Source organism: Vicugna pacos, unplaced genomic scaffold (assembly GCF_048564905.1).
Source record: "Vicugna pacos unplaced genomic scaffold, VicPac4 SAC-SAT, whole genome shotgun sequence".
Lineage (NCBI taxonomy): Eukaryota > Metazoa > Chordata > Mammalia > Artiodactyla > Camelidae > Vicugna > Vicugna pacos.
In genome coordinates, this window is record NW_027328721.1 from 55,763,267 (window position 1) to 55,787,891 (window position 24,625).

The window sequence follows — 24,625 nt, forward strand, 5'->3', positions numbered from 1 at the left end:
ACCGTTGGTGGAACCTCCCCACGCTCAGGATTCCGGAACCATTGTCAGTGCGTGGGGGAGATCGAGAGACAACTCCACGCAGCTCTCCTCAGTCACAGGTGTTCCCTGTTCGGGGAAGTTTGAGAAATACCTTCCCTGACCTTGGGGAGGCAGCCTCTGTCCCTGGGACTTCCTGAAAACCCCCCTAGCATTCCCTGGCACAGAGACATTATGAAAATCCTGAGGGGAGACGAGCTTAGGCATTCCGTTAGAACCCATGCGCTGACGACCGTTGGTGGAACCTCCCCACGCTCAGGATTCCGGAACCATTGTCAGTGCGTGGGGGAGCTCGGGAGACAACTCCACGCAGCTCTCTTCAGTCACAGGTGTTCCCTGTTCGGGGAAGTCCGAGAAATACCTTCCCTGACCTTGGCGAGGAGCCTCTGTCCCTGGGACTACCTGCAAACCCGCCTAGCGTTCCCTGGCACAGAGACATTAGGAAAATCCTCAAGGGAGACGAGCTTAGGCATTCCGTTAGAACCCACGCGCTGCCGACCGTTGGTGGAAGCTCCCCACGCTCAGGATTCCGGAACCATTGTCAGCGTGTGGGGGAGCTCGAGAGACAACTCCACGCAGCTCTCTTCAGTCACAGGTGTTCCCTGTTCGGGGAAGTCCGAGAAATACCTTCCCTGACCTTGGGAAGCAGCCTCTGTCCCTGGGACTTCCTGCATAACCCCCTAGCATACCCTGGCACAGAGACATTAGGAAAACCCTCAGGGGAGACGAGCTAAGGCATTCTGTTAGAACCCACGCGCTGCCGACCGTTGGTGGAACCTCCCCTCGTTCAGGATTCCGGAACCATTGTCAGTGCGTGGGGGAGCTCGAGAGACAACTCCACGCAGCTCTCTTCAGTCACATGTGTTCCCTGTTCGGGGAAGTCCGAGAAATACCTTCCCTGACTATTCGAAGGCACCCTCTGTCCCTGGGACTTCCTGCAAACCCCCCTAGAATTCCCTGGCACAGAGACAATAGGAAAACCCTCAGGGGAGACGAGATTAGGCATTCCTTTAGAACCCAGGCACTGCCGACCGTTGGTGGAACCTCCCCACGCTCAGGATTCCGGAACCATTGTCAGCGCGTGGGGGAGCTCGAGAGACAACTCCACGCAGCTCTCTTCAGTCACAGTTGTTCCCTCTTCGGGGAAGTCCGAGAAATACCTTCCCTGACCTTGGGGAGGCAGCCTCTGTCACTGGGACATCCTGCAAACCTCCCAAGCAGCATTCCCTGGCACAGAAACATTAGGAAAACCCTCAGGGGAGACGAGCTTAGGCATTCCGTTTGAACCCACGCTCTGCCGACCGTTGGTGGAACCTCCCGACGCTCAGGATTCCGGAACCATTGTCAGTGCGTTGGGGAGCTCGAGAGACAACTCCACGCAGCTCTCTTGAGTCACAGGTGTTCCCTGTTCGGGGAAGTCCGAGAAATACATTCCCTGAACTTGGGGAGGCAGCCTCTGTCCCTGGGACTACCTGCAAACCCCCCTAGCATTCCCTGGCACAGAGACATTAGGAAAACCCTCAGGGGAGACGAGCTTAGGCATTCCGTTAGAACCCACGCGCTGCCGACCGTTGGTGGAACCTCCCCACGCTCAGGATTCCGGAAACATTGTCAGTGCGTGGGGAACTCGAGAGAAAACTCCAGGCAGCTCTCTTCAGTCACAGGTGTTCCCTGTTCGGGGAAGTCCGAGAAATACCTTCCCTGAATTTGCGGAGGCAGCCTCTGTCCCTGGGACTACATGCAAACCCCCCTAGCATTCCCTGGCACAGAGACATTAGGAAAACCCTCAAGGGAGACGAGCTTAGGCATTCCGTAAAAACCCACGCGCTGCCGACCGTTGGTGGAACCTCCCCATGCTCAGGATTCCAGAACCATTGTCAGTGCGTGGGGGAGCTCGAGAGACAACTCCACGCAGCTCTCTTCAGTCACAGGTGTTCCCTCTTCGGGGAAGTCCGAGAAATACATTCCCTGAACTTGGGGACGCAGCCTCTGTCACTGGGAATTCCTGTAAAAACCCCCTAGCATTCCTTGTCACAGAGACATTAGGAAAACCCTCAAGGGAGACGAGCTTAGGCATTCCGTAAAAACCCACGCGCTGCCGACAGTTGGTGGAACCTCCCCACGCTCAGTATTCCGGAACCATTGTCAGTGCGTGGGGGAGCTCGAGAGACAACTCCACGCAGCTCTCTTCAGTCACAGGTGTTCCCTGTACGGGGAAGTCCGAGAAATACCTTCCCTTACCTTGGGAAGGCAGCGTCTGTCACTGGGAATTCCTGCAAAAGCCCCTAGCATTCCCTGGCACAGAGACATTAGGAAAACCCTCAGGGGAGACGAGCTTAGGCATTCCATTAGAACCCACGCGCTGCTGACCGTTGGTGGAACCTCCCCACGCTCAGCATTCCGGAACCATTGTCAGTGCGTGGGGGAGCTCGAGAGACAACTCCACGCAGCTCTCTTCAGTCACAGGTGTTCCCTGTTCGGGGAAGGCCGAGAAATAACTTCCCTGACTTTTCGGAGGCAGCCTCTGTCCCTGGGACTTCCTGCAAACACCCCTAGCATTCCCTGGCACAGAGACAATAGGAAAACCCTCAGGGGAGACGTGCTTAGGCATTCCATTAGAACCCACGCGCTGCCGACCGTTGGTGGAACCTCCCCACGCAGAGGATTCCGGAACCATTGTCAGTGCGTGGGGGAGCTCGAGAGAAAACTCCACGCAGCTCTCTTTAGTCACAGGTGTTCCATGTCCGGGGAAGTCCGAGAAATACCTTCCCTGACCTTGGGGAGGCGGCCTCTTTCCCTGGGACTACCTGCAAACCCCCCTAGCATTCCCTGGCACAGAGACATTAGGAAAACCCTCAGGGGAGACGAGCTTAGGCATTCCGTTATAACCCACGCGCTGCCGACCGTTGGTGGAACCTCCCCACGCTCAGGATTCCAGAGCAATTGTCATTGCGTGGGGGAGCTCGAGAGACAACTCCACGCAACTCTCTTCAGTCACAGGTGTGCCCTCTTCGGGGAAGTCCGAGAAATACCTTCCCTGACCTTGGGGACGCAGTCTCTGTCACTGGGAATTCCTGTAAAACCCCCCTAGCATTCCCTGGCACAGAGACATTAGGAAAAGCTTCAGGGGAGACGAGCTTAGGCATTCCGTTAGAACCCACGCGCAGCCGACCGTTGGTGGAACCTCCCCACGCTCAGGATTCCGGAACCATTGTCGGTGCGTGGGGGAGCTCGAGAGACAACTCCACGCAGCTCTCTTCAGTCACAGGAGTTCCCTGTTCGGGGAAGTCCGAGAAATACCTTCCCTGACATTGGGGAGGCAGCCTCTATCACTGGTATTTCCTGCAAACCCCCCTAGCATTCCCTGGCACAGAGACATTAGGAAAACCCTCAGGGGAGACGAGCTTATGCATTCCGTTAGAACCCACGTGCTGCCGACCGTTGGTGGAACCTCCCCACGCTCAGGAATCAGGAACCATTGTCAGAGTGTGGGGAACTCGAGAGACATCTTCACGCAGCTCTCTTCAGTCACAGGTGTTCCCTCTTCGGGGAAGTCCGAGAAATACCTTCCCTGACCTTGGGAAGCAGCCTCTGTCCCTGGGACTTCCTGCATAACCCCCTAGCATACCCTGGCACAGAGACATTAGGAAAACCCTCAGGGGAGACAAGCTAAGGCATTCTGTTAGAACCCACGCGCTGCCGACCGTTGGTGGAACCTCCCCACGTTCAGGATTCCGGAACCATTGTCAGTGCGTGGGGGAGCTCGAGAGACAACTCCACGCAGCTCTCTTCAGTCACATGTGTTCCCTGTTCGGGGAAGTCCGAGAAATAACTTCCCTGACTTTTCGAAGTCACCCTCTGTCCCTGGGACTTCCTGCAAACCCCCCTAGAATTCCCTGGCACAGAGACAATAGGAAAACCCTCAGGGGAGACGAGATTAGGCATTCCTTTAAAACCCAGGCGCTGCCGACCGTTGGTGGAACCTCCCCACGCTCAGGATTCCGGAAACATTGTCAGCGCGTGGGGGAGCTCGAGAGACAACTCCACGCAGCTCTCTTCAGTCACAGTTGTTCCCTCTTCGGGGAAGTCCGAGAAATACCTTCCCTGACCTTGGGGAGGCAGCCTCTGTCACTGGGACATCCTGCAAACCCCCCTAGCAGCATTCCCTGGCACAGAAACATTAGGAAAACCCTCAGGGGAGACGAGCTTAGGCATTCCGTTAGAACCCACGCTCTGCCGAACGTTGGTGGAACCTCCCCACGCTCAGGATTCCGGAACCATTGTCAGTGCGTGGGGGAGCTCGAGAGACAACTCCACGCAGCTCTCTTCAGTCACAGGTGTTCCCTGTTCGGGGAAGTCCGAGAAATACCTTCCCTTACCTTGGGAAGGCAGCGTCTGTCACTGGGAATTCCTGCAAAAGCCCCTAGCATTCCCTGGCACAGAGACATTAGGAAAACCCTCAGGGGAGACGAGCTTAGGCATTCCATTAGAACCCACGCGCTGCTGACCGTTGGTGGAACCTCCCCACGCTCAGAATTCCGGAACCATTGTCAGTGCGTGGGGGAGCTCGAGAGACAACTCCACGCAGCTCTCTTCAGTCACAGGTGTTCCATGTCCGGGGAAGTCCGAGAAATACCTTCCCTGACCTTGGGGAGGCAGCCTCTGTCCCTGGGACTACCTGCAAACCCCCCTAGCATTCCCTGGCACAGAGACATTAGGAAAACCCTCAGGGGAGACGAGCTTAGGCATTCCGTTATAACCCACGCGCTGCCGACCGTTGGTGGAACCTCCCCACGCTCAGGATTCCAGAGCAATTGTCATTGCGTGGGGGAGCTCGAGAGACAACTCCACGCAACTCTCTTCAGTCACAGGTGTTCCCTCTTCGGGGAAGTCCGAGAAATACCTTCCCTGACCTTGGGGACGCAGCCTCTGTCACTGGGAATTCCTGTAAAACCCCCCTAGCATTCCCTGGCAGAGAGACTATAGGAAAAGCTTCAGGGGATACGAACTTAGGCATTCCGTTAGAACCCACGCGCAGCCGACCGTTGGTGGAACCTCCCCACGCTCAGGATTCCGGAACCATTGTCGGTGCGTGGGGGAGATCGAGAGACAACTCCTCGCAGCTCTCTTCAGTCACAGGAGTTCCCTGTTCGGGGAAGTCCGAGAAATACCTTCCCTGACATTGGGGAGGCAGCCTCTATCACTGGTATTTCCTGCAAACCCCCCTAGCATTCCCTGGCACAGAGACATTAGGAAAACCCTCAGGGGAGATGAGCTTATGCATTCCGTTAGAACCCACGTGCTGCCGACCGTTGGTGGAACCTCCCCACGCTCAGCAATCAGGAACAATTGTCAGAGCGTGGGGAACTCGAGAGACATCTCCACACAGCTCTCTTCAGTCACAGGTGTTCCCTGTTCGGGGAAGTCCGAGAAATACCTTCCCTGACCTTGGCGAGGAGCCTCTGTCCCTGGGACTTCCTGCAAACCCGCCTAGCGTTCCCTGGCACAGAGACATTAGGAAAACCCTCAAGGGAGACGAGCTTAGGCATTCCGTTAGAACCCACGCGCTGCCGACCGTTGGTGGAACCTCCCCACGCTCAGGATTCCGGAACCATTGTCAGTGCGTGGGGGAGCTCGAGAGAAAATTCCACGCAGCTCTCTTCAGTCACAGGTGTTCCGTTTACGGGGAAGTCCGAGAAATAACTTCCCTGACCTTGGGGAGGCAGCCTCTGTCACTGGGACTTCATGCAAACCCCCCCAGCATTCCCTGGCACAGAGACATTAGGAAAACCCTCAGGGGAGACGAGCTTAGGCATTCCGTTAGAACCCACGCTCTGCCGACCGTTCGTGGAACCTCCCCACGCTCAGGATTCCAGAAATATTGTCATTGCGTACGGAGATCGAGAGACAACTCCCCGCAGCTCTCTTCAGTCACAGGTGTTCCCTGTTCGGGGAAGTCTGAGAAATACCTTCCCTGAATTTTCGGAGGCACCCTCTGTCCCTGGGACTTCCTACAAACCCCCCTAGCATTCCCTGGCACAGAGACAATAGGAAAACCCTCAGGGGAGACGAGATTAGGCATTTCTTAAGAACCCAGGCGCTGCCGACCGTTGGTGGAACCTCCCCACGCTCAGGATTCCGGAACCATTGTCAGCGCGTGGGGGAGCTCGAGAGACAACTCCACGCAGCTCTCTTCAGTCACAGGTGTTCCCTCTTCGGGGAAGTCCGAGAAATAACTTCCCTGACCTTGGGGACGCAGCCTCTGTCACTGGGACTTCCTGCAAACCCCCCTAGCATTCCATGGCACAGAGACATTAGGAAAACCCTCAAGGGAGACGAGCTTTGGCATTCCGTAAAAACCCACGCGCTGCCGACCGTTGGTGGAACCTCCCCACGCTCAGGATTCCGGAACCATTGTCAGTGCGTGGGGGAGCTCGAGAGACAACTCCACGCAGCATTCTTCAGTCACAGGTATTCCCTGTTCGGGGAAGTCCGAGAAATACCTTCCCGGACCTTGGGGAGACACCCTCGGTCCCTGGGAATTCCTGCCAACCACCCTAGCATTCCCTGGCACAGAGACATTAGGAAAACCCTCAGGGAGACGAGCTTAGGCATTCCGTTAGAACCCACGCGCTGCCGACCGTTGGTGGAACCTCCCCACGTTCTGGATTCCGGAATCATAGTCAGTGCATGTGGGAGCTTGAGAGAAATCTCCACGCATCTCTCTTCAGTTACAGGTGTTCCCTGTACGGTGAAGTCCGAAAAATAACTTCCCTGACTTTGGGGAGGCAGCCTCTGTCACTGGGACATCCTGCAAACCTCCCTAGCAGCATTCCCTGGCACAGAAACATTAGGAAAACCCTCAGGGGAGACGAGCTTAGGCATTCCGTTAGAACCCACGCTCTGCCGACCGTTGGTGGAACCTCCCCACGCTCAGGATTCCGAAACCATTGTCATTGCGTGGGGGAGCTCGAGAGACAACTCCACGCAGCTCTCTTCAGTCACAGGTGTTCCCTGTTCGGGGAAGTCTGAGAAATACCTTCCCTTACCTTGGGGAGGCAGCGTCTGTCACTGGGAATTCCTGCAAAAGCCCCTAGCATTCCCTGGCACAGAGACATTAGGAAAACCCTCAGGGGAGACGAGCTTAGGCATTCCATTAGAACCCACGCGCTGCCGACCGTTGGTGGAACCTCCCCACGCTCAGGATTCCGGAACCATTGTCAGTGCGTGGGGGAGCTCGAGAGACAACTCCACGCAGCTCTCTTCCATCACAGGTGTTCCCTGTTCGGGGAAGTCCGAGAAATAAATTCCCTGAGTTTTCGGAGGCAGCCTCTGCCCCTGGGACTTCCTGCAAACACCCCTAGCATTCCCTGGCACAGAGACAATAGGAAAATCCTCAGGGGAGACGAGCTTAGGCATTCCGTTAGAACCCACGCGCTGCCGACCGTTGGTGGAACCTCCCCACGCTCAGGATTCCAGAAAAATTGTCATTGCATGGGGGAGTTCGAGAGACAACTCCACGCAACTCTCTTCAGTCACAGGTGTTCCCTCTTCGGGGAAGTCCGAGAAATACCTTCCCTGACCTTGGGGACGCAGCCTCTGTCACTGGGATTTCCTGTAAAACCCCCCTAGCATTCCCTGTCACAGAGACATTAGGAAAAATCTCAGGGGAGTCGAGCTTAGGCATTCCGTTAGAACCCACGCGCTGCCGACCGTTGGTGGAACCTCCCCACGCTCAGGATTCCGGAACCATTGTCAGTGCGTGGGGGAGATCGAGAGACAACTCCAAGAAGCTCTCTTCAGTCACAGGTGTTCCCTGTACGGGGAAGTTTGTGAAATACCTTCCCTGACCTTGGGGAGGCAGCCTCTGTCCCTGGGACTTCCTGCAAACCCCCCTAGCATTCCCTGGCACAGAGACATTATGAAAATCCTGACGGGAGACGAGCTTAGGCATTCCGTTAGAACCCATGCGCTGCCGACCGTTGGTGGAACCTCCCCACGCTCAGGATTCCGGAACCATTGTCAGTGCGTGGGGGAGCTCGAGAGACAACTCCACGCAGCTCTCTTCAGTCACAGGTGTTCCCTGTTCGGGGAAGTCCGAGAAATAACTTCCCTGAGTTTTCGGAGGCAGCCTCTGTCCCTGGGACTTCCTGCAAACACCCCTAGCATTCCCTGGCACAGAGACAATAGGAAAACCCTCAGGGGAGACGTGATTAGGCATTCCGTTAGAACCCACGCGCTGCCGACCGTTGGTGGAACCTCCCCACGCAGAGGATTCCGGAACCATTGTCAGTGCGTGGGGGAGCTCGAGAGAAAACTCCACGCAGCTCTCTTTAGTCACAGGTGTTCCATGTCCGGGGAAGTCCGAGAAATACCTTCCCTGACCATGGGGACGCAGCCTCTGTCACTGGGAATTCCTGTAAAACCCCCCTAGCATTCCCTGGCACAGAGACTATAGGAAAAGCTTCAGGGGAGACGAGCTTAGGCATTCCGTTAGAACCCACGCGCAGCCGACCGTTGGTGGAACCTCCCCACGCTCAGGATTCCGGAACCATTGTCGGTGCGTGGGGGAGCTCGAGAGACAACTCCACGCATCGCTCTTCAGTCACAGGAGTTCCCTGTTCGGGGAAGTCCGAGAAATATATTCCCTGACATTGGGGAGGCAGCCTCTATCACTGGTATTTCCTGCAAACCCCCCTAGCATTCCCTGGCACAGAGACATTAGGAAAACCCTTAGGGGAGACGAGCTTAGGCATTCCGTTGAACCAACGCGCTGCCGACTGTTGGTGGAACCTCCCCACTCTCAGGATTCCGGAAACATTTTCAGTGCGTGGGGGAGCTCGAGAGACAACTCCACGCAGCTCTCTTCAGTCACAGGTGTTCCCTGTTCGGGGAAGTCCGAGAAATAACTTCCCTGTCCTTAGGGAGGCAGCCTCTGTCCCTGGGACTTCCTGCAAACACCCCTAGCATTCCCTGGCACAGAGACATTAGGAAAACCCTCAGGGGAGACGAGCTTAGGCATTCCGTTAGAACCCACGCGCTGCCGACCGTTGGTGGAACCTCCCCACGCTCAGGATTCCAGAACAATTGTCATTGCGTGGGGGAGATCGAGAGACAACTCCACGCAACTCTCTTCAGTCACAGGTGTTCCCTCTTCGGGGAAGTCCGAGAAATAACTTCCCTGACTTTCTGGAGGCAGACCCTGTTACTGGGAATTCCTGCAAACACCCCTAGCATTCCCTGGCACAGAGACATTAGGAAAAGCTTCAGGGGAGACGAGCTTAGGCATTCCGTTAGAACCCACGCGCAGCCGACCGTTAGTAGAACCTCCCCACGCTAAGGATTCCGGAACCATTGTCAGTGCGTGGGGGAGCTCGAGAGACAACTCCACGCAGCTCTCTTCAGTCACAGGAGTTCCCTGTTCGGGGAAGTCCGAGAAATACCTTCCCTGACATTGGGGAGGCAGCCTCTATCACTGGGATTTCCTGCAAACACCCCTAGCATTCCCTGGCACAGAGACATTAGGAAAACCCTCAGGGGAGACGAGCTTAGGCATTCCGTTAGAACCCACGCGCTGCCGACCGTTGGTGAAACCTCCCCACGCTCAGGATTCCGGAACCAGTTTCAGTGCGTGAGGGAGCTCGAGAGACATCTCCACACAGCTCTCTTCAGTCACAGGTGTTCCCTGTTCGGGGAAGTCCGAGAAATACCTTCCCTGACTTTTCGGAGGCACCCTCTGTCCCTGGGATTTCCTGCAAACCCCCCTAGCATTTCCTGGCACAGAGACATTAGGAAAACCCTTAAGGGAGACGAGCTTTGGCATTCCGTAAAAACCCACGCGCTGCCGACCGTTGGTGGAACCTCCCCACGCTCAGGATTCCGGAACCATTGTCAGTGCGTGGGGGAGCTCGAGAGACAACTCCACGCAGCTCTCTTCAGTCACAGGTGTTCCCTGTTCGGGGAAGTCCGAGAAATACCTTCCCTGGCTTTGGGGAGGCAACCTCTGTTACTGGGAATTCCTGCAAACTCCCCTAGCATTCCCTGGCACAGAGACATTAGGAAAGGCCGCAGGGGAGACGAGCTTAAGCATTCCGTTAGAACCCACGCGCAGCCGACCGTTAGTAGAACCTCCCCACGCTCAGGATTCCGGAAACATTGTCAGTGCGTGGGGGAGCTCGAGAGACAACTCCACGCAGCATTCTTCAGTCACAGGTATTCCCTGTTCGGGGAAGTCCGAGAAATACCTTCCCGGACCTTGGGGAGGCAGCCTCTGTCCCTGGGAATTCCTGCCAACCACCCTAGCATTCCCTGGCACAGAGACATTAGGAAAACCCTCAGGGAGACGAGGTTAGGCATTCCGTTAGAACCCACGCGCTGCCGACCGTTGGTGGAACCTCCCCACGCTCTGGATTCCGGAAACATTGTCAGTGCATGGGGGAGCTTGAGAGAAATCTCCACGCATCTCTCTTCAGTCACAGGTGTTCCCTATACGGTGAAGTCCGAAAAATAACTTCCCTGACTTTGGGGAGGCAGCCTCTGTCACTGGGACATCCTGCAAACCTCCCTAGCAGCATTCCCTGGCACAGAAACATTAGGAAAACCCTCAGGGGAAACGAGCTTAGGCATTCCGTTAGAACCCACGCGCTGCCGACCGTTGGTGTAACCTCCCCACGCTTAGGATTCCGGAACTATTGTCAGTGCGTGGGGGAGCTCGAGAGACAACTCCTCGCAGCTCTCTTCAGTCACAGATATTCCCTGTTCGGGGAAGTCCGAGAAATAACTTCCCTGAGTTTTCGGAGACAGCCTCTGTCCCTGGGACTTCCTGCAAACACCCCTAGCATTCCCTGGCACAGAGACAATAGGAAAACCCTCAGGGGAGACGAGCTTAGGCATTCCGTTAGAACCCACGCGCTGCCGACCGTTGGTGGAACCTCCCCACGCACAGGATTCCGGAACCATTGTCAGTGCGTGGGGGAGCTCGAGAGAAAACTCCACGCAGCTCTCTTCATTCACAGGTGTTCCATGTCCGGGGAAGTCCGAGAAATACCTTCCCTGACCTTGGGGAGGCAGCCTCTGTCCCTGGGACTACCTGGAAACCCCCCTAGCATTCCCTGGCACAGAGACATTAGGAAAACCCTCAGGGGAGACGAGCTTAGGCATTCCGTTATAACCCACGCGCTGCCGACCGTTGGTGGAACCTCCCCACGCTCAGGATTCCGGAACCATTCTCAGTGCGTCGTAGAGCTCGAGAGAAAACTCCACGCATCTATCTTCAGTCACAGGTGTTCCCTGTTCGTGGAAGTCCGAAAAATACCTTCCCTGATCTTGGGGAGGCAGCCTCTGTCCCTGGGTCTTCCTGCAAACCCCCCTAATATTCCCTGGCACAGAGACATTAGGAAAACCCTCAGGGAGGCGAGCTTAGGCATTCCATTTGAACCCACGCGCTGCCGACCGTTGGTGGATCCTCCCCACGCTCAGGATTCCGGAACCGTTTTCAGTGCAGGGGGAGCCCGAGAGACAACTCCACGCAGCTCTCTTCAGTCACAGGTATTCCCTGTTCGGGGAAGTCCAAGAAATTCCTTCCCTGATCTTGGGGAGGCAGCCTCTGTCCCTGGGTCTTCCTGCAAACTCCCCTAATATTCCCTGGCACAGAGACATTAGGAAAACCCTCAGGGGAGACGAGCTTAGGCATTCCGTAAAAACCAACGCGCTGCCGACCGTTGGTGGAACCTCCCCACGCTCAGGATTCCTGAAACATTGTCAGTTCGTGGGGGAGCTCGAGAGAAAACTCCACGCAGCTCTCTTCAGTCACAGGTGTTCCCTGTTCGGGGAAGACCGAGAAATACATTCCCTCACCTTGGGGAGGCAGCCTCTGTCCCTGGGATTTCCTGCAAGCCCCCCTTGCATTCCTTGGCACAGAGACATTAGGAAAACCCTCAGGGGAGACGAGCTTAGGCATTCCGTTAGAACCCACGCGCTGCCGACCGTTGGTGGACCCTCCCCACGCTCAGGATTCCGGAACCGTTGTCAGTGCGTGGGGGAGCTCGAGAGACAACTCCACGCAGCTCTCTTCAGTCACAGGTGTTCCTTGTTCGGGGAAGTCCGAGAAATACCTTCTCTGACCTTGCGGAGGCAGCCTCTGTCCCGGGACTTCCTGCAAACTCCCCTAGCATACCTTGGCACAGAGACTTTAGGAAAACCCTCAGGGGAGACGAGCTTAGGCATTCCGTTAGAACCCACACTCTGCCGACCGTTGGTGGAACCTCCCCACGCTCAGGATTCCGGAACCGTTGTCAGTGCGTGGGGGAGCTCGAGAGACAACTCCACGCAGCTCTCTTCAGTCACAGGTGTTCCCTGTTCGGGGAAGTCCGAGAAATACCTTCCCTGACCTTGGGGTGTCATCTTATGTCCCTGGGACTTCCTGCAAAATCCCCTAGCATTCCCTGGCACAGAGACATTAGGAAAACCCTCAGGGGAGATGAGCTTATGCATTCCATTATAACCCACGCGCTGCCGATCGTTGGTGGAACCTCCCCACGCTCAGGATTCCGGAACCGTTGTCAGTGCGTGGTGGAACACGAGAGACAACTCCACGCAGCTCTCTTCAGTCACAGGTGTTCCCTGTTCGGGGAAGTCCGAGAAATACCTTCCCTGACCTTGTGGAGGCAGCCTCTGTCCCGGGACTTCCTGCAAACCCCCCTAGCATTCCCTGGCACAGAGACATTAGGAAAAGCCTCAGGGGAGACGAGCTTAGGCATCCCGTTAGAATCCACTCGCTGCCGACCGTTGGTGGAACCTCCCCACTCTCAGGATTCCGGAAACATTGTCAGTGCGTGGGGGAGCTCGAGAGACAACTCCACGTAGCTCTCTTCATTCACAGGTGTTCCCTGTTCGGGGAAGTCCGAGAAATACCTTCCCTCACCTTGGGGAGGCAGCCTCTGACCCTGGGATTTCCTGCAAACCCCCCTAGCATTCCTTGGCACAGAGACTTTCGGAAAATCCTCAGGGGAGACGAGCTTAGGCATTGCGTTAGAACCCACGCGCTGCCGACCGTTGGTGGAACCTCCCAACGCTCAGGATTCCGGAACCATTGTCAGTGCGTGGGGGATCTCGAGAGACAACTCCACGCAGCTCTCTTCAGTCACAGGTGTTCCCTGTTCGGGGAAGTCCGAGAAATAACTTCCCTGAGTTTTCGGAGGCAGCCTCTGTCCCTGGTACTTCCTGCAAACACCCCTAGCATTCCCTGGCACAGAGACAATAGGAAAACCCTCAGGGGAGACGTGCTTAGGCATTCCGTTAGAACCCACGCGCTGCCGACCGTTGGTGGAACCTCCCCACGCAGAGGATTCCGGAACGATTGTCAGTGCGTGGGGGAGCTCGAGAGAAAACTCCACGCAGCTCTCTTTAATCACAGGTGTTCCATGTCCGGGGAAGTCCGAGAAATACATTCCCTGACCTTGGGGAGGCAGCCTCTGTCCCTGGGACTACCTGCAAACCCCCCTAGCATTCCCTGGCACAGAGACATTAGCAAAACCCTCAGGGGATACGAGCTTAGGCATTCCGTTATAACCCACGCGCTGCCGACCGTTGGTGGAACCTCCCCACGCTCAGGATTCCAGAGCAATTGTCATTGCGTGGGGGAGCTCGAGAGACAACTCCACGCAGCTCTCTTCAGTCACAGGAGTTCCCTGTTCGGGGAAGTCCGAGAAATACCTTCCGTGACCTTGGGGAGGCAGCGTCTGTCACTGGGAATTCCTGCAAACCCCCCTAGCATTCCCTGGCACAGAGACATTAGGAAAACCCTCAGGGGAGACGAGCTTAGGCATTCCGTTAGATCCCACGCGCTGCCGACCGTTGGTGGAACCTCCCCACGCTCAGGATTCCGGAAACATTGTCAGTGCGTGGGGAACTCGAGAGAAAACTCCAGGCAGCTCACTTCAGTCACAGGTGTTCCCTGTTCGGGGAAGTCCGAGAAATACCTTCCCTGAATTTGGGGAGGCAGCCTCTGTCCCTCGGACTACATGCAAACCCCCCTAGCATTCCCTGGCACAGAGACATTAGGAAAACCCTCAAGGGAGACGAGCTTAGGCATTCCGTAAAAACCCACGCGCTGCCGACCGTTGGTGGAACCTCCCCATGCTCAGGATTCCGGAACCATTGTCAGTGCGTGGGGGAGCTCGAGAGACAACTCCACGCAGCTCTCTTCAGTCACAGGTGTTCCCTCTTCGGGGAAGTCCGAGAAATACATTCCCTGAACTTGGGGACGCAGCCTCTGTCACTGGGACTTCCTGTAAAAACCCCCTAGCATTCCTTGTCACAGAGACATTAGGAAAACCCTCAAGGGAGACGAGCTTAGGCATTCCGTAAAAACCCACGCGCTGCCGACAGTTGGTGGAACCTCCCCACGCTCAGGATTCCGGAATCATTGTCAGTGCGTGGGGGAGCTCGAGAGACAACTCCACGCAGCTCTCTTCAGTCACAGGTGTTCCCTGTACGGGGAAGTCCGAGAAATACCTTCCCTGACTTTGGGGAGGCAGACCCTGTTACTGGGAATTCCTGCAAACACCCCTAGCATTCCCTGGCACAGAGACATTAGGAAAAGCTTCAGGGGAGACGAGATTAGGCATTCCGTTAGAACCCACGTGCAGCCGACCGTTAGTAGAACCTCCCCACGCTCAGGATTCCGGAACAATTGTCAGTGCGTGGGGGAGCTCGAGAGGCAACTCCACGCATCTCTCTTCAGTCACAGGTGTTCCCTGTTCGGGGAAGTCCGAGAAATACCTTCCCTGAATTTTCGAAGGCACCCTCTGTCCCTGGGACTTCCTGAAAATCCCCCTAGAATTCCCTGGCACAGAGACAATAGGAAAACCCTCAGGGGAGACGAGATTAGGCATTCCTTTAGAACCCAGGCGCTGCCGACCGTTGGTGGAACCTCCCCACGCTCAGGATTCCGGAACCATTGTCAGCGCGTGGGGGAGCTCGAGAGACAACTCCACGCAGCTCTCTTCAGTCACAGTTGTTCCCTCTTCGGGGAAGTCCGAGAAATACCTTCCCTGACCTTGGGGAGGCAGCCTCTGTCACTGGGACATCCTGCAAACCTCCCTAGCAGCATTCCCTGGCACAGAAACATTAGGAAAACCCTCAGGGGTGACGAGCTTAGGCATTCCGTTAGAACCCATGCTCTGCCGACCGTTGGTGGAACCTAACCCACGCTCAGGATTCCGGAACCATTGTCAGTGCGTGGGGGAGCTCGAGAGACAACTCCACGCAGCTCTCTTCAGTCACAGGTGTTCCCTGTTCGGGGAAGTCCGAGAAATACCTTCCCTTACCTTGGGAAGGCAGCGTCTGTCACTGGGAATTCCTGCAAAAGCCCCTAGCATTCCCTGGCACAGAGACATTAGGAAAACCCTCAGGGGAGACGAGCTTAGGCATTCCATTAGAACCCACGCGCTGCTGACCGTTGGTGGAACCTCCCCACGCTCAGCATTCCGGAACCATTGTCAGTGCGTGGGGGAGCTCGAGAGACAACTCCACGCTGCTCTCTTCAGTCACAGGTGTTCCCTGTTCGGGGAAGGCCGAGAAATAACTTCCCTGACTTTTCGGAGGCAGCCTCTGTCCCTGGGACTTCCTGCAAACACCCCTAGCATTCCCTGGCACAGAGACAATAGGAAAACCCTCAGGGGAGACGTGCTTAGGCATTCCATTAGAACCCACGCGCTGCCGACCGTTGGTGGAACCTCCCCACGCAGAGGATTCCGGAACCATTGTCAGTGCGTGGGGGAGCTCGAGAGAAAACTCCACGCAGCTCTCTTTAGTCACAGGTGTTCCATGTCCGGGGAAGTCCGAGAAATACCTTCCCTGAACTTGGGGAGGCAGCCTCTTACCCTGGGACTACCTGCAAACCCTCCTAGCATTCCCTGGCACAGAGACATTAGGAAAACCCTCAGGGGAGACGAGCTTAGGCATTCCGTTATAACCCACGCGCTGCCGACCGTTGGTGGAACCTCCCCACGCTCAGGATTCCAGAGCAATTGTCATTGCGTGGGGGAGCTCGAGAGACAACTCCACGCAACTCTCTTCAGTCACAGGTGTTCCCTCTTCGGGGAAGTCCGAGAAATACCTTCCCTGACCTTGGGGACGCAGTCTCTGTCACTGGGAATTCCTGTAAAACCCCCCTAGCATTCCCTGGCACAGAGACATTAGGAAAAGCTACAGGGGAGACGAGCTTAGGCATTCCGTTAGAACCCACGCGCAGCCGACCGTTGGTGGAACCTCCACACGCTCAGGATTCCGGAACCATTGTCGGTGCGTGGGGGAGCTCGAGAGACAACTCCACGCAGCTCTCTTCAGTCACAGGAGTTCCCTGTTCGGGGAAGTCCGAGAAATACCTTCCCTGACATTGGGGAGGCAGCCTCTATCACTGGTATTTCCTGCAAAACCCCCTAGCATTCCCTGGCACAGAGACATTAGGAAAACCCTCAGGGGAGGCGAGCTTATGCATTCCGCTAGAACCCACGTGCTGCCGACCGTTGGTGGAACCTCCCCACGCTCAGGAATCAGGAACCATTGTCAGAGTGTGGGGAACTCGAGAGACATCTCCACGCAGCTCTCTTCAGTCACAGGTGTTCCCTGTTCGGGGAAGTCCGAGAAATACCTTCCCTGACCTTGGCGAGAAGCCTCTGTCCCTGGGACTTCCTGCAAACCCGCCTAGCGTTCCCTGGCACAGAGACATTAGGAAAACCCTCAAGGGAGACGAGCTTAGGCATTCCGTTAGAACCCACGCGCTGCCGACCGTTGGTGGAAGCTCCCCACGCTCAGGATTCCGGAAACATTGTCAGCGTGTGGGGGAGCTCGAGAGACAACTCCACGCAGCTCTCTTCAGTCACAGGTGTTCCCTGTTCGGGGAAGTCCGAGAAATACCTTCCCTGACCTTGGGAAGCAGCCTCTGTCCCTGGGACTTCCTGCATAACCCCCTAGCATACCCTGGCACAGAGACATTAGGAAAACCCTCAGGGGAGACGAGCTAAGGCATTCTGTTAGAACCCACGCGCTGCCGACCGTTGGTGGAACCTCCCCACGTTCAGGATTCCGGAACCATTGTCAGTGCGTGGGGGAGCTCGAGAGACAACTCCACGCAGCTCTCTTCAGTCACATGTGTTCCCTGTTCGGGGAAGTCCGAGAAATAACTTCCCTGACTTTTCGAAGGCACCCTCTGTCCCTGGGACTTCCTGCAAACCCCCCTAGAATTCCCTGGCACAGAGACAATAGGAAAACCCTCAGGGGAGACGAGATTAGGCATTCCTTTAGAACCCAGGCGCTGCCGACCGTTGGTGGAACCTCCCCACGCTCAGGATTCCGGAACCATTGTCAGCGCGTGGGGGAGCTCGAGAGACAACTCCACGCAGCTCTCTTCAGTCACAGTTGTTCCCTCTTCGGGGAAGTCCGAGAAATACCTTCCCTGACCTTGGGGAGGCAGCCTCTGTCACTGGGACATCCTGCAAACCCCCCTAGCAGCATTCCCTGGCACAGAAACATTAGGAAAACCCTCAGGGGAGACGAGCTTAGGCATTCCGTTAGAACCCACGCTCTGCCGAACGTTGGTGGAACCTCCCCACGCTCAGGATTCCGGAATCATTGTCAGTGCGTGGGGGAGCTCGAGAGACAACTCCACGCAGCTCTCTTCAGTCACAGGTGTTCCCTGTTCGGGGAAGTCCGAGAAATACCTTCCCTTACCTTGGGAAGGCAGCGTCTGTCACTGGGAATTCCTGCAAAAGCCCCTAGCATTCCCTGGCAAAGAGACATTAGGAAAACCCTCAGGGGAGACGAGCTTAGGCTTTCCATTAGAACCCACGCGCTGCTGACCGTTGGTGGAACCTCCCCACGCTCAGAATTCCGGAACCATTGTCAGTGCGTGGGGGAGCTCGAGAGACAACTCCACGCAGCTCTCTTCAGTCACAGGTGTTCCCTGTTCGGGGAAGTCCGAGAAATAACTTCCCTGAGTTTTCGGAGGCAGCCTCTGTCCCTGGGACTTCCTGCAAACACCCCTAGCATTCCCTGGCACAGAGACAATAGGAAAACACTCTGGGGAGACGTGCTTAGGCATTCCGTTAGAACCCACGCGCTGCCGACCGTTGGTGGAACCTCCCCACGCAGAGGATTCCGAAACCATTGTCAGTGCGTGGGGGAGCTCGAGAGAAAACTCCACGCAGCTCTCTTTAGTCACAGGTGTTCCATGTCCGGGGAAGTCCGAGAAATACCTTCCCTGACCTTGGGGAGGCAGCCTCTGTCCCTGGGACTACCTGCAAACCCCCCTAGCATTCCCTGGCACAGAGACATTAGGAAAACCCTCAGGGGAGACGAGCTTAGGCATTCCGTTATAACCCACGCGCTGCCGACCGTTGGTGGAACCTCCCCACGCTCAGGATTCCAGAGCAATTGTCATTGCGTGGGGGAGCTCGAGAGAGAACTCCACGCAACTCTCTTCAGTCACAGGTGTTCCCTCTTCGGGGAAGTCCGAGAAATACCTTCCCTGACCTTGGGGACGCAGCCTCTGTCACTGGGAATTCCTGTAAAACCCCCCTAGCATTCCATGGCACAGAGACTATAGGAAAAGCTTCAGGGGAGACGAACTTAGGCATTCCGTTAGAACCCACGCGCAGCCGACCGTTGGTGGAACCTCCCCACGCTCAGGATTCCGGAACCATTGTCGGTGCGTGGGGGAGCTCGAGAGACAACTCCTCGCAGCTCTCTTCAGTCACAGGAGTTCCCTGTGCGGGGAAGTCCGAGAAATACCTTCCCTGACATTGGGGAGGCAGCCTCTATCACTGGTATTTCCTGCAAACCCCCCTAGCATTCCCTGGCACAGAGACATTAGGAAAACCCTCAGGGGAGATGAGCTTATGCATTCCGTTAGAACCCACGTGCTGCCGACCGTTGGTGGAACCTCCCCACGCTCAGGAATCAGGAACCATTGTCACAGCGTGGGGAACTCGAGAGACATCTCCACACAGCTCTCTTCAGTCACAGGTGTTCCCTGTTCGGGGAAGTCCGAGAAAAACCTTCCCTGAACTTGGGGAGGCAGCCTCTGTCACTGGGACTTCCTGCAAACACCCCGAGCATTCCCTGGCACAGAGACATTAGGAAAAATCTCAGGGGAGTCGAGCTTAGGCATTCCGTTAGAACCCACGCGCTGCGGACCGTTGGTGGAACCTCCCCACGCTCAGGATTCCGGAACCATTGTCAGTGCGTGGGGGAGATCGAGAGACAACTCCACGCAGCTCTCTTCAGTCACAGGTGTTCCCTGTTCGGGGAAGTTTGAGAAATACCTTCCCTGAACTTGGGGAGGCAGCCTCTGTCCCTGGGACTTCCTGCAAACCCCCCTAGCATTCCCTGCCACAGAGACATTAGGAAAATCCTGAGGGGAGACGAGCTTAGGCATTCCGTTAGAACCCATGCGCTGCCGACCGTTGGTGGAACCTCCCCACGCTCAGGATTCCGGAACCATTGTCAGTGCGTGGGGGAGCTCGGGAGACAACTCCACGCAGCTCTCTTCAGTCACAGGTGTTCCCTGTTCGGGGAAGTCCGAGAAATACCTTCCCTGACCTTGGCGAGGATCCTCTGTCCCTGGGACTTCCTGCAAACCCGCCTAGCGTTCCCTGGCACAGAGACATTAGGAAAACCCTCAAGGGAGACGAGCTTAGGCATTCCGTTAGAACCCACGCTCTGCCGACCGTTGGTGGAACCTCCCCACGCTCAGGATTCCGGAACCATTGTCAGTGCGTGGGGGAGCTCGAGAGAAAATTCCACGCAGCTCTCTTCAGTCACAGGTGTTCCGTTTACGGGGAAGTCCGAGAAATAACTTCCCTGACCTTGGGGAGGCAGCCTCTGTCACTGGGACTTCCTGCAAACACCCCCAGCATTCCCTGGCACAGAGACATTAGGAAAACCCTCAGGGGAGACGAGCTTAGGCATTCCGATAGAACCCACGCTCTGCCGACCGTTCGTGGAACCTCCCCACGCTCAGGATTCCAGAAATATTGTCATTACGTGGGGAGCTCGAGAGACAACTCCCCGCAGCTCTCTTCAGTCACAGGTGTTCCCTGTTCGGGGAAGTCTGAGAAATACCTTCCCTGAATTTTCGGAGGCACTCTCTGTCCCTGGGACTTCCTACAAACCCCCCTAGCAATCCCTGGCACAGAGACAATAGGAAAACCCTCAGGGGAGACGAGATTAGGCATTTCTTTAGAACCCAGGCGCTGCCGACCGTTGGTGGAACCTCCCCACGCTCAGGATTCCGGAACCATTGTCAGCGCGTGGGGGAGCTCGAGAGACAACTCCACGCAGCTCTCTTCAGTCACAGGTATTCCCTGTTCGGGGAAGTCCGAGAAATACCTTCCATGACATTGGGGAGACACCCTCGGTCCCTGGGAATTCCTGCCAACCACCCTAGCATTCCCTGGCACAGAGACATTAGGAAAACCCTCAGGGAGACGAGCTTAGGCATTCCGTTAGAACTCACGCGCTGCCGACCGTTGGTGGAACCTCCCCACGCTCTGGATTCCGGAAACATAGTCAGTGCATGTGTGAGCTTGAGAGAAATCTCCACGCATCTCTCTTCAGTTACAGGTGTTCCCTGTACGGTGAAGTCCGAAAAATAACTTCCCTGACTTTGGGGAGGCAGCCTCTGTCACTGGGACATCCTGCAAACTTCCCTAGCAGCATTCCCTGGCACAGAAACATTAGGAAAACCCTCAGGGGAGACGAGCTTATGCATTCCGTTAGAACCCACGCTCTGCCGACCGTTGGTGGAACCTCCCCACGCTCAGGATTCCGAAACCATTGTCATTGCGTGGGGGATCTCGAGAGACAACTCCACGCAGCTCTCTTCAGTCACAGGTGTTCCCTGTTCGGGGAAGTCCGAGAAATACCTTCCCTTACCTTGGGGAGGCAGCGTCTGTCACTGGGAATTCCTGCAAAAGCCCCTAGCATTCCCTGGCACAGAGACATTAGGAAAAGCCTCAGGGGAGACGAGCTTAGGCATTCCATTAGAACCCACGCGCTGCCGACCGTTGGTAGAACCTCCCCACGCTCAGGATTCCGGAACCATTGTCAGTGCGTGGGGGAGCTCGAGAGACAACTCCACGCAGCTCTCTTCCATCACAGGTGTTCCCTGTTCGGGGAAGTCCGAGAAATAAATTCCCTGAGTTTTCGGAGGCAGCCTCTGTCCCTGGGACTTCCTGCAAACACCCCTAGCATTCCCTGGCACAGAGACAATAGGAAAATCTTCAGGGGAGACGAGCTTAGGCATTCCGTTAGAACCCACGCGCTGCCGACCGTTGGTGGAACCTCCCCACGCTCAGGATTCCAGAAAAATTGTCATTGCATGGGGGAGCTCGAGAGAAAACTCCACGCAACTCTCTTCAGTCACAGGTGTTCCCTCTTCGGGGAAGTCCGAGAAATACCTTCCCTGACCTTGGGGACGCAGCCTCTGTCCCTGGGACTACCTGGAAACCCCCCTAGCATTCCCTGGCACAGAGACATTAGGAAAACCCTCAGGGGAGACGAGCTTAGGCATTCCGTTATAACCCACGCGCTGCCGACCGTTGGTGGAACCTCCCCACGCTCAGGATTCCGGAACCATTCTCAGTGCGTCGTAGAGCTCGAGAGAAAACTCCACGCATCTATCTTCAGTCACAGGTGTTCCCTGTTCGGGGAAGTCCGAGAAATACCTTCCCTGATCTTGGGGAGGCAGCCTCGGTCCCTGGGTCTTCCTGCAAACCCCCCTAATATTCCCTGGCACAGAGACATTAGGAAAACCCTCAGGGAGGCGAGCTTAGGCATTCCATTTGAACCCACGCGCTGCCGACCGTTGGTGGATCCTCCCCACGCTCAGGATTCCGGAACCGTTTTCAGTGCAGGGGGAGCTCGAGAGACAACTCCACGCAGCTCTCTTCAGTCACAGGTATTCCCTGTTCGGGGAAGTCCGAGAAATTCCTTCCCTGATCTTGGGGAGGCAGCCTCTGTCCCTGGGTCTTCCTGCAAACCCCCCTAATATTCCCTGGCACAGAGACATTAGGAAAACCCTCAGGGGAGACGAGCTTAGGCATTCCGTAAAAACCAACGCGCTGCCGACCGTTGGTGGAACCTCCCCACGCTCAGGATTCCTGAAACATTGTCAGTTCGTGGGGGAGCTCGAGAGAAAACTCCACGCAGCTCTCTTCAGTCACAGGTGTTCCCTGTTCGGGGAAGTCCGAGAAATACATTCCCTCACCTTGGGGAGGCAGCCTCTGTCCCTGGGATTTCCTGCAAACCCCCCTTGCATTCCTTGGCACAGAGACATTAGGAAAACCCTCAGGGGAGACGAGCTTAGGCATTCCGTTAGAACCCACGCGCTGCCGACCGTTGGTGGACCCTCCCCACGCTCAGGATTCCGGAACCGTTGTCAGTGCGTGGGGGAGCTCGAGAGACAACTCCACGCAGCTCTCTTCAGTCACAGGTGTTCCTTGTTCGGGGAAGTCCGAGAAATACCTTCTCTGACCTTGCGGAGGCAGCCTCTGTCCCGGAACTTCCTGCAAACTCCCCTAGCATACCCTGGCACAGAGACTTTAGGAAAACCCTCAGGGGAGACGAGCTTAGGCATTCCGTTAGAACCCACACTCTGCCGACCGTTGGTGGAACCTCCCCACGCTCAGGATTCCGGAACCGTTGTCAGTGCGTGGGGGAGCTCGAGAGACAACTCCACGCAGCTCTCTTCAGTCACAGGTGTTCCCTGTTCGGGGAAGTCCGAGAAATATCTTTCCTGACCTTGGGGTGTCATCTTATGTCCCTGGGACTTCCTGCAAACTCCCCTAGCATACCCTGGCACAGAGACTTTAGGAAAACCCTCAGGGGAGACGAGCTTAGGCATTCCGTTAGAACCCACACTCTGCCGATCGTTGGTGGAACCTCCCCACGCTCAGGATTCCGGAACCGTTGTCAGTGCGTGGTGGAACACGAGAGACAACTCCACGCAGCTCTCTTCAGTCACAGGTGTTCCCTGTTCGGGGAAGTCCGAGAAATACCTTCCCTGACCTTGGGGAGGCAGCCTCTGTCCCGGGACTTCCTGCAAACCCCCCTAGCATTCCCTGGCACAGAGACATTAGGAAAAGCCTCAGGGGAGACGAGCTTAGGCATTCCGTTAGAATCCACTCACTGCCGACCGTTGGTGGAACCTCCCCACTCTCAGGATTCCGGAAACATTGTCAGTGCGTGGGGGAGCTCGAGAGACAACTCCACGTAGCTCTCTTCATTCACAGGTGTTCCCTATTCGGGGAAGTCCGAGAAATACATTCCCTCACTTGGTTAGGCAGCCTCTGACCCTGGGATTTCCTGCAAACCCCCCTAGCATTCCTTGGCACAGAGACTTTCGGAAAATCCTCAGGGGAGACGAGCTTAGGCATTGCGTTAGAACCCACGCGCTGCCGACCGTTGGTGGAACCTCCCAACGCTCAGGATTCCGGAACCATTGTCAGTGCGTGGGGGATCTCGAGAGACAACTCCACACAGCTTTCTCCAGTCACAGGTGTTGCCTGTTCGGGGAAGTCCGAGAAATAAATTCCCTGACCTTGGGGAGGCAGCCTCTGTCCCTGGGACTTCCTGCCAACCACCCTAGCATTCCCTGGCACAGAGATATTAGGAAAACCCTCAGGGAAACGACCTTAGGCATTGCGTTAGAACCCATGCGCTGCCGACCGTTGGTGGAACCTCCCCACGCTCAGGATTCCGGAACCATTGTCAGTGCGTGGGGTAGCTCGAGAGACAACTCCACACAGCTTTCTCCAGTCACAGGTGTTCCCTGTTCGGGGAAGTCCGAGAAATACCTTCCTTGATCTTGGGGAGGCAGCCTCTGTCACTGGGACTTCCTGCAAACCCCCCTGGCGTTCCCTGGCACAGAGACATTAGGAAAACCCTCAGGGGAGACGAGCTTAGTCATTCCTTTAGAACCCACGCGCTGCCGACCGTTGGTGGAACCTCCCCACGCTCAGGATTCCGGAACCATTGTCAGGGCGTGGGGGAGCTCGAGAGACAACTCCGCGCAGCTCTCTTCAGTCACAGGTGTTGCCTCTTCGGGGAAGTCCGAGAAATACCTTCCCTGACCTTTGGGAGGCAGCCTCTGACACTGGGATTTCCTGCAAACCCCCCTAGCATTCCCTGGCACAGAGACATTAGGAAAACCCTCAAGGGAGACGAGCTTAGACATTCCGTAAAAACCCACGCGCTGCCGACCGTTGGTGGAACCTCCGAACGCTCAGGATTCCGGAACCATTGTCAGTGCGTGGGGGAGCTCGAGAGACAACTCCGCGCAGCTCTCTTCAGTCACAGGTGTTGCCTCTTCGGGGAAGTCCGAGAAAAACTTTCCCTGACCTTGGGGAGGCCGCCTCTGTCCCTGGGACTTCCTGCAAACACCCCTAGCATTCCCTGGCATAGAGACATTAGGAAAACCCTCAGGGGAGACGAGCTTAGGCATTCCGTTAGAACCCACGCGCTGCCGACCGTTGGTGGAACCTCCCCACGCTCAGGATTCTGGAACCATTGTCAGTGCGTGGGGGAG